Raw genomic sequence first — 15,676 nt, forward strand, 5'->3', positions numbered from 1 at the left:
TAAAGCAAATATGAACATTATCATTTTAATGTGTTTATTTCTTGTTTTCTTCCTTTTTTTCAGCTAGCACCTTTAATAAGAAGCTCTCACATATTTGGAGGAATTAGAAATAGAATCAGAAAATGCAAAGGATCAATTCCTTTTGTGTTGTGAATGAGAAGTTTTCTTTGGTGAGTGGTTCTCTTCTTTACTTTACCTAAAACCCCAACCTAGGATAACTTAAATAATCCATTTTACTTGTATGACAGCCAAAGAGAAATTAGCAGTTTATGGAAAACAGTAACTTAGAAGAGAGTAAACTTTCTTAGGCTTAAATATTTCACAAATTTGTGAACCAGAAAGTAGAAACCAACTGAAACCTGAGCTACAGAATTCCAGTTGTTGGAAACTCTGTATCTAAGCAATTACAGACCACATAAGTATATTTATAGTAAACTCAATTTTGTATTCTGCTTTTTTCACTTATACTGCAACATTTATAACATATGAAAGTGTTTTTCATCAAATATCTGCAGAAGAGTTAATTCTCTATTAGTTTGTAAATAAGTTGTTGTTTGATTTTAGACGTTCCAATTTTTAAATATTCTTGGAATTTATTTTGGTAAAGCCTGTGCATAGAAGGAATAATTATTCCCATTTTGCTAACTAGTCTCACACTTTTAAAAATAATTCTTACTCTCAATTTTATGATATTATTGTCATTTATTACAGCATTCCCATCACTGCCCCGAGCCAAACTATTTTATGACAATGATCCGTGAGTTAGTGTTGTCCCATCATCACCCTTTCAAAAATAAATGCTGTATGGATCTATTTCATTCTCATTGAAATTCCCTGCCTCTGTGCCCTTGACCTTTCTTCATGATAGTGTGGTTATAATACTATATTGTTGATTTTTTAGAAAAATATTTATTTGTTTAATTTGGTACTGGGTATTGGACACAGGACCTCATTCATGCTAGGCAAGTGCTCTGCTACTGAACTATGTACTCCTGGCTTTTACATATATTTTTTTTTTATAATGGAGATTGAACCCAGGTGTTTTACCAATGAAATAAATCCCCAGTTCTTTTTATTTTATTTTGAAGCAGTGTTTCATTAAGTTCCTGAGGTTGGCTTGAAAATTGTGATCCTCCCAAATTGCTGGAATTATAGGTGTTCACCAATGTATCTGGCCAATGTTCATGTCTTTATCTAAGGCTACTCCTACTTGTGTGCTAGATCTAGTCATCTTATTTCTTTATTCATAAGTAGTTCCCTAATTGTCCCATCTCTCTGCTTCATCACTAATTTCCCCATTTCCTGTTGGATCATTGCCAATAACATAGGAATATTCTGTATTTATCAAATCTCACAATAATAAGGACTCCCTTGATCTCATATGGTCATTTACCTATACCTATTTCTCTGGTCTTTCAGGGAAGAATGCACAAATGTTTTCCTGACTCAGCTTACAATTTCTTTCCTCCAATTCTCCCTTGAATCCATTTCCAGCAGGATTTGGTCACCAAACTTCCACTGAAATAGCTCTTGTCAGAATCACCAATGACCTCTTTATTGCAAAACGCAGTGGTCAATTCTCAGTTCTCATCTTACTCAAACAACATTTGACACAGTATACCACATCCTATTCTTGAATCCTTTCTTTACTTGACTTCTGGGTTTTTACTGTGGATTTTCTCCCACCTCATTGGCCCCTCCATTCATTTGATAATTGGGTCAATTATCAAATAATTTACTGCCATATTATTATTAATAAAAATGCTGGAGAATCTTGACTTTTTAATAATGCTGGAGAATCTCAGGGCAAAATCCTTAGATCTTTTGTCTTCACTTTGCTTATTCCTTTTATGAATTTATCAGTATCTTATTTTTTTTAGAGAGAGAGAGAGAGTTTTTTAATATTTATTTTTCAGGTTTTGGTGGACACAACATCTTTATTTTATTTTTATGTGGTGCTGAGGATGGAACGCAGCGCCCCATGCATGCCAGGCGAGCATGTTACTGCTTGAGCCATATCCCCAGCCCAGTATCTTGGTTTTTAAGTATGACTTTAAATATCACCAATTAGCACATGATGCCCAAATAATTTATTTTCATTTTGGATTCTAGAAATCAACTCTTAAATGTCTAAATTTGCATCAAACATGCTTTTTCAATTTCTCCACATAGATCTTTAATAGATACTTCCAGTGTGCAGTGTAAAAAAATCAAACTCCTAATTTTTATCCTCAGATCTTTTCCTTCTAAACAAATTGTCCTTCTACTTTTTTACTCCAAATTACTTGGGGATTATCCTTGACAGTTCTCCTCTTACATTTCACATGGAGTTCAACAGAAGATTCTCTTGGAACTATTTTCAACATATATCCAGATTTAGGCTACTTTGTAAAACCTTTACCATGACCACATAGTGGTGGGGAAGAAACAAAATATTTCAACATTTAACTTTTTTATGCACAATTTAGTATACTTTTTAATGTGAGAGATGGTAAAATATGAAGTTAAAATTTTAACCACATCAAGACCACTTATTATTAATATTATGCTGTGTAAATGATGCTTATTGTCCTAATGAGTCAGTTCTTGTTTTCCTGTTTTCTAACTATGGTCCTGTTGTCTTATTGAATGGCTATTTACTGTAGCGTATCATGTATTGAGGTCTTTTTACCAAAATTTGAAAAGACTTTCTTCAGTGATTTTACTATTTTTTGGACACACCTCTGTCATTAAGATATGAACTTTTGTCTTCTTATCCAACATTAATATTTCTGTTTGTAATAATTTCCTACACATTTGATGAAAGTGAATTGTTTACATTGAAATGTCTTTTATCCTGTTGTTTCTTATTTGGAAGAATATTTGCCAATAAAAAGAGCCAACTGTTTATTTTAGTGCTGCATTATGTGCTGATATAAAAACAGTCTTCAATTCATAAATATATTAGCATTAGCCAGGTTTTAGAATATTGTATTTTCTATTTAATGTTATGCAGTTTTACTAAATTATTATATACTATTTGCATAGTGTGGCACTTTACTTTTACTTTTCAAATTATTTTAAATGGAGAAAGGTCAATTATAAATAAGTGAAAATCATGTGTTAATTATAGAGTTCATTTTAATGAGTAATATGATACACTGTCTCTTGTGTGTGAGGTGGTTGCATGTTACTATTTTCTACTTGAAAAGCATTTTATCATTCTAGCAGCAATAACAACAGCATTTCCGGGTGCCATGGCAAACCTCTTGGCCCAAATGCTCTGTTGTGGTTTTCTTGAGTTCTGAGTGATATGCTGAAATCTGATAAGATGGCTTTTGTTTTCATCTTCAGTAAGGAAGTTAGCATGTGGTTGTGGCTAGCTTAGTACCTGGCACTTAGTGGGTAAATCAAATAAATGTGGATTTAAAACTTGACCTCACTGCTGCTAGCAGTCTGAGGAATTGGCCAAGTATTCATTCCCTCAGTTTTCTTGTATATAAACTGGGAAAAACTGCCTCCTGAAATTGTAGTGTGGTAAAAAGGAGATGGTAGTTCTCAGCACAGGGCTTCTTTGCACACGGCTACAGCCCAGTAAGTTCTCAATACATGTGCATCATTACTTTTCTGAGCTTTCTTCCCTTTTTTTTCCTTGACTATTGTTTTTTTTTCTTCTTTTTAAAAATATATAGATGCTAGGAAAAAGAAACTAAAAGATATTTGCATATAAATGCACTGTATCCCACTGTGTCCAGTTGGTATCTCAAATATAGTTGTTCAAGATGATTCATCTCACTTTAAAAACTTCCATGACAAAAAGGCTTATTTGGAATTAAAAGTGAAATTTCCTAAAGGGAAACTGAAACTGAAATATATATATATATATATAAAATATTATATTTTAAAAACTTAGAAAAAGATATTGTGTTATATGTGTAAGAAATATATAATATTTATGTGACTGATTTTTTTTAAAAAAAGTAGTCAAAGCTTTAAAGTACTAGAAAAGAATTAAAACAAAATTAAGGAAAAAAATCACAACACATTCTCTATATCCCAGTGTATTATATTTATTCAATAGGAAAAGAGTGTAGAGTACTTCTTAAAATATTGGACTATGAAAAGCAGCTGAATATTATGGATTATTTAGTTTCCATTTCAGAGAATATAGAAATTGTGTGAATTAAATTATATTATAGGGATAATATGAAATGTAAGAAAGATATTCCTAGTAAAGATATTTTCTCATCACATGGTAGGTTTTCCTCCAGGTTCTAAGTGTACAATCTCTAGGAAGCTTTGTCCTTAAGACCTTTTGTTTTAGGAAGCAAATTCTTAAAACATGGCTCACTCTCAACACCTTGTATCTCCTTGTTTCTGTGGTTATCCATCCAGGAACTGCAAATTCAATCTACCTGTCTGCCTTTGTTTCTTCCTTTGGTTTCTTAATTCTGAGGTCTTTCCTGCTTAAGAGAAACCGTCATTTTAATTAATTTTTATCCTGGAATTTTAGATGTCTTTTTGCTGGAGAAATTCATTTTAATATGAGAAGATATTTCATTGGCCTTTGGCATATAAGACAATAAAAGTATGTCTCCTTGGTGAAGATCTATTATTCTCAGTGTTTCCATGATAAAAAGAAATAGTATAGTTGGCCCTGCATATATAACCTATCACAGATCAAAAATAATCTTCCAAAAACCTGCATTTGTTCAGGACGTGGTGGCTCACACCTCTAATCTCCAGCCCCTTGGGAAGCTAAGGCAGCAGGACTGTAAGTTTCAGACCAGCCTCAGTATCTTAGCAATGCCCTAAGCAACATAGCAGAACTCTGTCTCAAAATAAAAAATAAAAAGGGCTGGAGGTGCCTCTCAGTGGTTGAGTGCTCCTGGGTCCCATTTGCAGTACCACAAAAGAAAAAAAAATTGCATTTGTATTGAACACATACAGCCTTTTTGTCTTGTCCTTATTCCCTAAATAATACAGTATAAAAACAATTTACATGGCATTTGTATTACATTAGGTATTATAAGTAATAACCTAAAAGAGATTTAAAGTATATGGGAGGATGTGCACTGTTATATGCAAATACTATGCCATTTTATAAAAGGAACGTGAGCATCCACAGAATTTGTATTGAAACCAGTTCTCTGAAGATACCAAGGGATTACTGCACTACTCAAGAAAGAATGAATGTCAAAACATTGTCAGTAGATTAGTTCTATTTACTCATTCTGAAGGGGAAAAAAAACACAAAACCTATATACTCACCTCTGAAGTTGAATGTAGATCCTTCTTTGGTTTTCTTGAAGTTTCTGTTATTTGTAATTTTTATTTTGATCACTGTTTTTCTTATCTTGGTTAAAAATATATCTCAAAAAATCTATTATCAAGGAGAAAAAATTGTCTTTATAAATATTTTAATCTTCACATCAGAAATTAAAAACACAAAAACTATTTTGGACTTAAAAGTACAATTAATTTTACTCTGATACATTTAGTAGACAGGTGTATTTTATAAATATCCCTCAAGTTTCAAAGGTAACATTAGGAAATCAGTATATGTCACCTCAGATATAGTTATGGGGACATAATAGTCACTCGGAGAATTCATGTTGGAACCGAATATTATTTGTGCACATTTTAGGAAATTTTAAACAGAAAAGTTGCAGAAGAAATAGACATTTAAAAAAAAAAAAGCTTTTAAATTATTTAGTTCAAATGGTAAGAAGGCCTAAAGTTTGAATTCATAGCATATTGCTATGATGCACTATCAACCTAATCCTTCATTTTCTTGTCAGTTAAAGACTTATCTTTATTCACTGATGCACTTATCAGTAATTCGCTGGGTATTTTAAAGCTGGTTGTTAAAAAATCCCTTTGTTTATGGCAATAAGGCACCATTCATTTTGTGAACTTTATAAAACCAACCTCTGCCAATTTTGCTCTTTGAGAATAGCTCTAAAGATGTGTTCCCACAGTAATTACTGATTCCAGAGATGTTCATTAAAGAATGAAGTCAGAGGCAAGTGTTTGAAACAATTGTATCCCACCAAAGGCAGCTTTACTGCCCACCTTCCCAGCATCTACAGTTCTATTAATTTAATTTAATTTTTTTAAATCACTGGAAAACTATATAATCTGTACTTTTTAGTGCTATTGCCTGAGAATTGTATTAAAGATATGGGGTGTTATTTTTACATATTTATATTTAAATCAGAGATTCAGCAAAGACTGGGGGAAAGCTGGGATGCTTTTGAATGCCGGCCCAGCTGTCCATCATCTACCTGCTGTGAATGGTATGGGTCAGTCTAATGTTTCTGCACTCTGATTGCCCCCTTCCCCACAGCAACCAGGACAAGAAAAGTATGGGAGAAACCTCAGTGGAGTGAGCCAAATCGTAAGGGAGAAAAAGAATAATAAAAAAGATGGTTGTAGAGTTGTATATTTCTATTTCTTTTAGAAGAGATTTGTTATTGTAAAAGAGTAGCAAGAAACCTTTTAAATCTTTTAGTAGTTGATTATCAGAACCCAAGGTGCTGAGATGGGCTTAGGTATTGCATAGTTACCCTGCAATTACAGTGCAGCCTCCCACTGAGACTTAATAGGCAAAGGAAGAGTGAAAATTCAGAGCTAGAGAGTGAGGGAGAGATTTTGTGTAGCAGCTTGTCAGTAGGAAACTTGAATGATAAACTCATACAGAAATGAAATTATATTTATTTCTATGGCTTGGAAAAATCTGATGGACAAAGGAAGGAAATCAGAGAACATGTCACTGGGTCTATTTTCTAAATTTCTAGGTGGTAAACAAACTAGATAGAGAGCATCATTTGTACTGAACACATTCCTTATTTAAATGCAAAAACACAGCTGAATTAGTTTTCTAAATGTTGGGAAACAATTTTCCATTTTGAGGTCTGCAGACTTAAATTCTTTCATCCACATTTTTAAAAAACTTTTGATTAACCCCTATTCATCATCAACATTTTGAACATAAATGTGGCTTAATTTCATCAGAATTAACATTTGGTAGTTTGGGGTTTGAATGAATGGTTTTACTCTAAAATTTTAAGGTCCCATCTGATTATAATACTGAGGATCCTGAGAAGAAATGTTGTAAGGAATAGCAGGGCATTTGTAGATGAACTTTGTATCATGGTATCTCAGAACATTTTCTTGGTATTTAGGTTGTTAGCACATGAATTCCATCGAGAGATTATGAAATCTTTCTAGGCCTCAACTTTTATATCTGTAAAATGGGAAAGCTAACAAGACTCACCTCATTTTTTGTTTTGTTTTCTTTTCTTATATGTGGATTAAATGAGATTCTTTATGAACAACTCCAAAATCATTGCCTTGTACACAGTAAATGCTCAACAAATGTTAGATATTATTTTTATATACACATAACTAGAGAACCTTTTCTTTTAAAAAAATATATCCTAATTATAAAACAATTTGAAAAATATCAAAAATTCAGAAAAATAGGGAAGAAGGTAAGAATCCAGTGTCATCCTAGTATTCTGCTTTGTTCAAATAGCTGTCATATATCTTCATTAAAACAGGACCTAGTCTATGTAGTGGTTCATAATCTGTTTTGCTCTTTTTTATTTTTTTCTTGCTGATTCTTGGACATCATTCCATCAATATATAGCTGTGCCAACTAATGTTCAGTGTCTGAATCATACTCTATGACATCTATAATTTAGCTAACTATCCCTGAAACCTTAAATATTCTTTGTGGTCATGGATAAGATTTACCTTTAATCAGCACATTCTTGTTTACTGGCCCTGGAGTGTTTGGTTGGCAATTAAAATTGGCTGGAGCCTTTCTGAATGCCTAGGTCTAGATTCCAGCTGTGATCTAGCTGTGTGTCATTGTACAAGTTATGTTATATAACCTTGCTGTCTCACATGTGTGTGTCCATTTGTAAAATGTTGATAAAGGAGCAGGTACTTCTCATGATTGTTAGGTGGAATAAGACACATAAAGCTTCAAAGACTAGTTTCTGGTACATAGTTTGTGTTCACTAAATATAAGTTTAAGGCTTAGTAAAATCTTAGAGTTCCTTTATAATCCTGCAAGAAAAATTATCTTACACCTTTGAATTAGGTAAGGTCATATTGTAAAAGATTTATTTGCAAACATATCAACATCTCAATGCAATATGTATGTATAATTTGAGATTATTAATTGTGAAAATGTGCATTATCTTTCACACTCCAATTCCCAAACATGTAGATTAGAGAAGAGTTTAAACATGAAGTTATTTCTGGACATATTGCTCACTGAATGATTGGAGACAATCACTTTTGATCATTAGCAAGTAGGTTAAATTTTGTGAACTTTATTTTCTTTCTTAACACATCTGAGGAACAGGGAAGATACTTGTCAAAGACTTAGGTTTACTATACCATGTTGATGGGCTCATGGATGAGGGAATGGGAACAGGAAGGTTCTCACCCTTCCAAGATAAAATATGGGAGTAATGGTAAAATCTGAACGGATTCTTTTTGTTGTTGTTGTTCTTTTTAGTTATACATGATAGTGGAGTATAATTTGACTTATTTATACAAACAGGGAGTACATCTTATTCTAACCAGTCTTATGGTTGTACATGAAGTAGAGATTCAGTGTAGTGTATTCATATATGTACACAGGAAAGTTATGTCAGAATCATTCCACTGTCTCATTCCTTAATGTTGTGATGCATTACTTCTTTATGTCAGAATCATTCCACTGTCTCATTCCTTAATGTTGTGATGCATTACTTCTGTAATGACCATTTCCTTTTAAACATGTAAGTATAGACATGTTATCCTTATTTGGTAATTCTGGGGGAAAAAATGGAATGATTATAATAAGAGTTTCAAACCTGCTAAGATCCACCAAATGAAAACAAAAAGGTACAAATATCTGTATTTGAAATTATTATTTTTTATGTGGTGCTGAGGATTGAATCCAGTGTCTCATGTATGCTAGGCAAGTGCTCCACCTCTGAGCCACAACCCCAGCCCCTGTACTTGAAATTATTGACAAATTTCTTCTGCTCCCTGTGGACCAGGCAGGAGAAAGCAGTGAGGGTCCTTGGGCTAGTTCCTTTAGTCATCCCCAGCTTAATTCTCTTCACCTAAAGTGTTCTAAATGAGTTTGTTTCTCTAGGGGCCTTGACCTTAAATGCTACATTATTCTCTATTAGAAAAAAAATCTATACATATATAAGGGGAGATTTTTCTGAAAATTATTTTTTGTCAAACAGATTAATTTGTATTTCTGCTTATATCCTAAGCATGCCAGTACTCCCAAAATTGGACTCATAGGTCCACTATTATACATGTAACAACACAGTCTGAGAAACATTGTCCAAGAAATTAACTGTAAAAAAAAATCATTTAGCACTTACATGATTGTACACACAAATATAAATTCTTGCAAACATGGCCATTGGGATAAAAAGTGCTCAAGGTACTATACCTTTAGTAGTTGATGAAAATTAAAAAACAAAATTAAGTAATTGCTATTGAAATTTAAAATCCTCTGAAAATATATCTGTGTAGACTACAGTATAAAACTGTTCTAAAGCAATGATTCTCAAAATGTACCCATAGCAGCAGGTCAGCATCATTTAGAAACTTCTGGAAAGCAAATTCTTGCAGTGCACCTGAGATTTATTAAAGCAGAAACTCCAGAACATAGGATCCAGTCATTTCTGTCTTAATAAGCTCTCTGGTGATTTTCATGTGCTTAAGTTTATAGTTAATGAGGCAGATCACTTTTTTGGTCTTTACATACCAAACAAGCACTATTCTACATTTACTGTAGGAAACATACTCATCTGGGTGAGGCTGATGGTTTTTCAATTCCTTTTAAAGAATTTGTCTCAGAGCCAATTTGTTTCTAAGGAGAAATTCTGTTTCATTATTTTATAGTCAAATTACTAAGTAATTTCTGAGAATAATTGTATGAAACTCAAATTTGACTTTGTATTGTGAACAAAGAATAGGAATCTTTTTCACATTTGAAAAATCAGTCTTCAGGAGATACAGAATTTTATTGAAAGCTTTTATTGAAAGCTTATTAAAGCATCCCTGCAAGAATACTTTTATAACTTGTAGGACATTTTATACCATAATATTGTTTAGCTTTTAACTCTCCCTAATTGGTCATTGGTCAGAAAAGTTAACATGGTGACTGCTTCATTTATTTGACTATCATATTTCCTAACTCAGAGTTCAGAGTTAGCTTTGAAAAGAAACTAGGGGTCAAGTGACTGACCGGAGAAAAGTCAAAACATTGGTGTACACATTTCACGGCCACAACGGACTTGACTATCGATTTCTCTGCTGCTATGAAAACCTCTTCTAAACTCCTAATTCATACAAAGATTTTAAATCTCATCTTGTACCAAAGTGGTTATGGTGGTAGCTCCCAAGATGAGAAATTGAGCAAAGAAATGAGGGAGATTAAATCCTGAAAGTCAATCTACTCCCCATTCTGTTCTGTGTATTTATTACCAGCACTTTGTCCTGAGTGCTCACCTGCCAACCTCACATTTCTCCACTCTCATCCTGGAGTTTCCATTTAAGTACTTGGACAAAATTCACAAAAATAAGGGTCTTATTTTTAAAAGGAAGACATTAGGTGAAATTATCTAGATTTTCCTCTGAGCCTAAAATGGTGTTTCCTAAGATTTTGTTTAGTGCTCTTGCAGCTCAAAGCTTTTCCACAATCTAAGTGAGGAAAGAATAAGATTCAGTAAAAGTCCTGGTCACTTCAGGAAGAGGACAGCTAAGGGTAAATTCCAGCAGATAATGAACCAGTCAAGGATGTTCTGGGCATAGCACATCAAGCAAAAATAATATAAACCTCGAATCTATTGCCATATCCTAGGGAAAAATTGTTGATGGTATTTGAAGTATCATATCATGTATTTCTTTTTAACTTTATAATTTGTGATAAAAATCTGCTATGGTTGGATAAGTGTCTCTCCATAAGTTCCTGACTTAAAGGCATGCTCACAAGCAGTGGTGCTATTGGAGGTATTGGAAACTTTAACAGGTGGTGCCCAGGGGAAGGAATTGGGTCCCTTGGGTTGTTCTCTTGAAGGGATTATTGAGATTCCAACCCTTTAGCCTCCCTCTCTTGCTTCTATGGCTGTTGAAAGGAATAGGCCTGTCTTACCACATGCTCCCTCTAGGGGAGTCTGCAGTCACAACACAGAGCAACAGGTCAAGCAACCATGGACTCCAACTGCTGGAGCCATGAACCAAAATAAACCTTTTCTTCTTACAAGCTGTTTATCTGAGTTTTATTAGTTATCACAATAACAAAAAGCTAATACAACATCCTTTTTAGGTCACAAACTTAACCACAATATCTTTTTAAAATTTGCATAGCATTCTCTTGTATAAGATAATTTGTTAAAACCTTCTTATATATTAAATATTTATTATTTTCTTTTTTATTAGAATTTTTTAATATTATTACAGAAGTACTTAGTATAAAATCCCAAAATATCAACATGAATATTCATATTATTTGTTAGTTTTAGTTTATTTTCATAAAAAATAATACAGTTCAATTACTCAAGACTAAAACTATATAAAAAATATGTGCAGAGACATCCCACCATCATTTTATTGGTTGATTGTATACATCCAAATTTTTCAATATAAATAAACATAAATATGTTGTTTTCTCACATTTTTTAAGAGGTGAAAACTATAAATACTTTTTCTATAATTTTAAAAAATGAATTATTATATCCTGGATCTCTTTCCACATTAGTAAATATATTATGGGTTTTTATGTATATAAATTTTATAGATTATAATTTTGTAAGATATAATATATATAATATATAAAAATTTGTATATAATATATACATATATATAATTTATATAAATTATATATATATATATATATATATAAATACTAACATTTCTCTCTGGCATAGAGTTCATTGTGTGGAACTAGGGAAATAGTCCTATATAGTATTATATACCCTGATTCATTTGCATAATGTATAACCTATTTCTTTTTCTATGAAATAAATACTATCCAGATATCTTCTAATTCCAGGCATATTCATTGCCCTTATTTCATCACTAAAGTATAATAATGTAGACATTAATTTCAGAAAGAAGCATAATAATCAAGGTATCTCAGTTGTCATTTCTCATTCTATAATTCTGAAATTATGTTTTTGTTCACCCCAGATAATTCCACTTGGTTCTTGAGGAACAGTTAATACGTAGGAGAATTCAAATGTCAAAAATAAACGAGATTTCCTCCCATCATCTCTCAAAGAGAACAAAAGAGAATTAGTGTAAGTTAAATGTAGCCATGCTTCTGAAATTTAGGTTTATTCACCAGTGTATATGTTGGACTTATTAAATATCTTATTCCGTATTGTGTCATTAAAGAATTTATAAGGATTGACTATACTAATCCTACTTGACACAATTTTTTTAATGTTTGATTTTTTCTTTTAATACGAACACATCAGTAACTATATAATGGTATGAAATAATTCCTAATCTTGTTTATTATCAATGAAATTTTCCAAATTAGTTTAAAGATTAGTATAACCTAGCACTAATCTGTATTCCTGGTCAGTGTTTTCCATCTGTGGCTGAACATGAGAATACCTGGGGAGAATTGAAAAACCCTAATGCCAATGTCACCACAGACCAAATAAATATAAGCCTTTGATTATAGATCCCAGGCCACACAATTTTTAAAAGCTCCCCAGGTAGTTCCAAAGTGCAGCCAAATTTGAGAAACCCTGCTCCTGGGAAGAAATAATTATTCATTTTTGTCCATTTTTTTCCAATTAGAATTCATTCAATAAGCTTTCCAGGAAGTATGCATTTTGTTAAATTTTGCATTGAAAGTAAAAACTAAAATAATAATTTTTATGTGAAAGGAATAAATTCTCAATACAATAAAATACACTGTTTGCAAATGTTTGAGTTCATAGCTTTCTTTGGAGCATCAATGTGATCTTTCTCCAATAGGTGAAGAAATGCTGGAAGAAGAAACATATTTGGTTGTTGTCTTTGATCAAAACTATGTTTTCAAAGTTTTATAAATCAAACTAGCCACATGTAAAAGTGGGCAAGTTAGCTGAAATTCAAAAGACAATCTCAAGAACATGGGGAAAGCTGGTAGGTTTTTCTTCTTTCTGATTGAATAGCTCATTATTATTTATAGATGAACAGAAAAGGAAAATGTAGACAGTTTGGAGAAGTTTTTTAGTCAGTTGTAAAAGGTAAGTCAGTGTGAAAAATCTCCCATATGTCCTATTAAGTAAAAGAGAAATGAGGACTTTCTAGCGAAGAGAAAAGATGATTGTCCTGAGAACTTGGGGCTCATATGTCCTTAAATCATTCTTCTTATATATATTTCTGAAGGGTGTACACTGGAAACTTCATAATATTTTAACTTGAAAAGATATGACCTGATGACTAGTTAGAAGAGATAGTTTTAAAATTTCTGAGGAAAAGGATTCATGAATTTCTGATTTTAGATTTCATTTTCCTATTATAGATGGAGCTTCTCTAATGTGAGAATCTAAAATCCAAAATGCTCCTAAATCTGAAATATCTTATGTGTCAATATGATATCACAAGTGGAAAAACCCATATCCAACCTCACATGAAGTTTTGCAGTCAAAATACAAGTGCACAAAAAATATTGTGTAAAAATCACTTTCTGGCTATATGTATAAAGTGTATATGAAATATGAGTTTTGTGCTTAGAATTGGATCCCGTCCTTAATATATTTTGTGTATATGTAAATATTAAAAAATCAGAAAAATTCCAAATTGAAGACACTTCTAGTCCCAGGTATTTTGAATATGGGATGCTCAATATATATTGAGAAACATGATAGATTAAAAAAATCATTGGAATATGATAATATGTATGGCATTTTATCATGTCTCAATAATAGAAAGTGTTTTTCTTAGACTCTTCTCATAAGTCTTATAGGACATTGATTTCCCCATGTTTGTGAATTGGATATTTTGCTAGAAATGATGATGTCTAAAAGTCTAAAGATTTTTATGTTATATTTTTTCTTATGCTAGTCTTTTCTCAAACACTTCCCCAGAATGTTTACAGTTTCAAGAGAAATGACACTTATAGGGGAGTGTATTGACTGTTCTGGCAGCTATCCTTTTGTTTGAAGTATATGATGTTTCTATTTTTTGTTAAAGCTTCAAACTGATACCCAATTACAAGACAACATGCACTGTTCCTTTTAATGAATTTCATTTGTTAACTGGATTCTTTTCTTGCAGATGGCTTGAAGTCTGCCTTCACCTTTCAAATATGTTGGTCTGCCTCAATGATTTTACTCGTTTTGTTCTCTTGGACAGGGTAATTTCATCAAAGTTTTCCCACATGGCCAAAATCTGTATTAGCTATTTGGTGCACTGTAAATTTAAAAGCCGGTAGTATTCCTCCCACTCCCTATATATATACAAAACACAGATGTAGTGATTACACTATAATGTTCCTGGCTAAAGTAAATTTAGATGTAAGAATATCGTTTTTATTTGTATTGGAACAAAGTTTGTCATTCTTTCTCATTTCACTTAAATGGATGTTTAATAAAATTGCTACTTATCAAAAAAGAAACTCCAGAGGAAGAATAAATAAATGAGGTGATATTTTAAAAGTTAATGAATGAGGTGCCTTGATCTATGGCAATATTATCCTCTTTTCATTGCTTCACAGAACTCTTAAAAATCAAGATGTGATGTAAAGGGTAGGTAAGCTAATTAAAACATGCCTTAGAAATTATACAGTGAAACGTTATGTTTACCCAAGGGCTGAGAGTAGAAAGGTCTTTTTTTTTTTCTAGAAGATAGTATGAAAAAACATGAAACAGGAATTAATAATTTTAGCATATTAAAGATTAAAAGTGAACTGTGTTTAAAGTTAGTAAGGCTATAAAAATTCTTGGGTGAAACAAAATACAGTACGTTTTCAAAATTTAACCATTACTTAGATGATACTACCTATGTTTCTAATACATAAAGATTTGTTTATCTTCTATCTTGTAAGCATATTTTTATAAACAGTACAGATCATGCTTTTCATATAACTTATTTCACATTGATGATTCTGAGACTTCTTTCTTTTGGAAGTCTGTACAGATGATTTTAGCAAAATGTCTAAAATATCCTGGACTTAATTAGGGCTGTGTTTTTTTCCCCACAAATAAAAAAAGCCAATGTGAGCTAGCTGAAACCAAAAATCCATTTGTTAAATGGCTGCTGGACTGTCTCTTGCAACTTATTAGCAAGAAAGCTCTTTGCTCTGTAGGAGAAATGAACTACATCTGTAATGCCTGCTGAAATGCTTTCTCCTTCTTCCATCTCTGCTTCTGCCTGTGTTCCCATCTCATCTTTGTTCCTAGGCCAGACCACTGATTCCAGTCCTCAGAGCAGTTAGACAAGGGTCACTCTACAGTCATGAGTTTGCATTTATTTCCAAAGAGCTGAACTAAGTTGAAAAGAAATTTTTTCAGCCTCGATTTTAAATTCTTTGGAGAAAGAGTTTTGATTAATCCAGTATGAGTCAAGTGTCCAGCTAAGTCAAGTCACCTATGATTTAGGGAGATGACATCATGTGATTCTCAGGGACCCACCCCTGTGTCCTCTATAAGCAATTTCCAAGGGAAGA

The 15,676-nt window shown here is 32.4% G+C and overlaps 1 long non-coding RNA gene across 2 annotated transcripts in view; it reads left to right on the plus strand.

The window, feature by feature from the left end:
• The window catches only part of LOC120890358 (uncharacterized), a 478,106-nt gene that overhangs the window by 74,226 nt on the left and 388,204 nt on the right, over nucleotides 1-15,676 (plus strand). For both annotated transcript variants that reach the window (XR_013436969.1, XR_013436971.1), the window contains exon 3: nucleotides 64-170. This is a non-coding gene — a long non-coding RNA (uncharacterized LOC120890358). The remainder of the gene's footprint in view (nucleotides 1-63; nucleotides 171-15,676) is intronic.

This window comes from Ictidomys tridecemlineatus, chromosome 3, assembly GCF_052094955.1.
Source record: "Ictidomys tridecemlineatus isolate mIctTri1 chromosome 3, mIctTri1.hap1, whole genome shotgun sequence".
NCBI lineage: Eukaryota > Metazoa > Chordata > Mammalia > Rodentia > Sciuridae > Ictidomys > Ictidomys tridecemlineatus.